Genomic DNA, 1,490 nt, shown 5'->3' with positions numbered 1-1,490 from the left:
AAAAAAAAAAAAAAAAAAAAAAAAAACAGAAATTTTTAACCTAAATATAAATTTTCATCCAAAAATATAATAGTATACTATTTAATTAAAAATTGACGAAGGAAAAAAAGGGGACCAGGTGAAAAGTGTGTGAAGTCTGTCAACTTCATTCCAAGTTCAACGCTTTTCACTTTAAAGTGGTTTCTATTTTTCTAATCAAATAAAAGTAGATGAAGGAAATAAAAAAAAACGCAAAAAAAACATTTTCCATCAAATACTTGAAATTTTCAGACAAAAATGGAATACTGCAATTTTTAGTTAAAAAAAGTTACATTTCAAGTAAAAAAGAAAAAAATCATATTTCAAGTAAAAAAGAAAAAAATCTCGAACAAAATACTTTAATGTTTATCCCAAAAGATGAAGTTTAAAATAAAATTATGAATCTTTAATTAGAACAGTTAAATTTGCATTACAAAAAATTAATTTAAAAAAAAAAGAATGAATTTTCAACTAAAAATGTTTATTTTCAACAAAATATATGCATTTTGAATTCATTAGTAGAATTTTACACAAAAAATATTAATTTTCTAATCAAATAAAGATATATTTAACAAAATATTTCAGTTTTCGAAAATAAAAGTCGAATGTTAAAAAAATAGTTGTCTTTTCAACAGTTTAGAAAAAATTTTAACAAGAAAATTAATTTTCAATCAAGAAAAATCCATTTTCAATGAAATAGTTAAATTTTCAACTAAAGACATGAATTTTCTAACCAATAGTTATAGTTGAAACTTATGAAGATTAAATTTTCAACTAAAAATGGAATAAATACAGTTTCAGACAAAGGAAATAATTTTTAACAAAAAAAAAAATAAATTTCCAACAGAATAGTTAAATTTTCAAAATAAATATTTTTATTTTATGCCAAGGTAGTTGATTTAAAAAAATCAAGAGAACATTCTGAACAGAACATCTAATAGTTAATATTTTAACAACAAAAAAAGAATTTTCAGCAAAATAGATGAATCTTTGGTCAAAACAAATTATTTTTCAACAAAGAAGATCAATTCCCAACAAAATATGTGAATTTTCAACCAAATCAGAAAGGATTAACTTCCTATTTAAAGTACCAATTTTTAAATAAAAATAAAATAGTTACATTTTCAAAGAAAAAAACTTAATTGTCAACAAAAAAATGCAACTAAAAAATCAACCAGAGTTGAATTTTAAACCAAAAAGTTTTTTTGTTAAACCAAAAAGATAAAATAGATGACTTAAAACTATTTGAATTTTCAACAAAATGATAAAATTTTAAAACTATGTAAATATGATTTGTCAGCCAAAAACATAATATACTATCAAGTAAAAAGAATAAACTTTCAATAAAAAAATTTTATTCTTGAATTTTATTAATTCATTTCGCATTTAAGCGAAAAAATGCGAAAATTTTTTGAAATCAGGGCAAAGAGGAATATATAAAATAATAATGAATTATATTTATATGTTTATAT

Source organism: Belonocnema kinseyi, chromosome 6 (assembly GCF_010883055.1).
Source record: "Belonocnema kinseyi isolate 2016_QV_RU_SX_M_011 chromosome 6, B_treatae_v1, whole genome shotgun sequence".
NCBI classification, from domain to species: Eukaryota; Metazoa; Arthropoda; class Insecta; order Hymenoptera; family Cynipidae; genus Belonocnema; species Belonocnema kinseyi.
Note: the sequence above shows the minus strand (reverse complement) of the source record.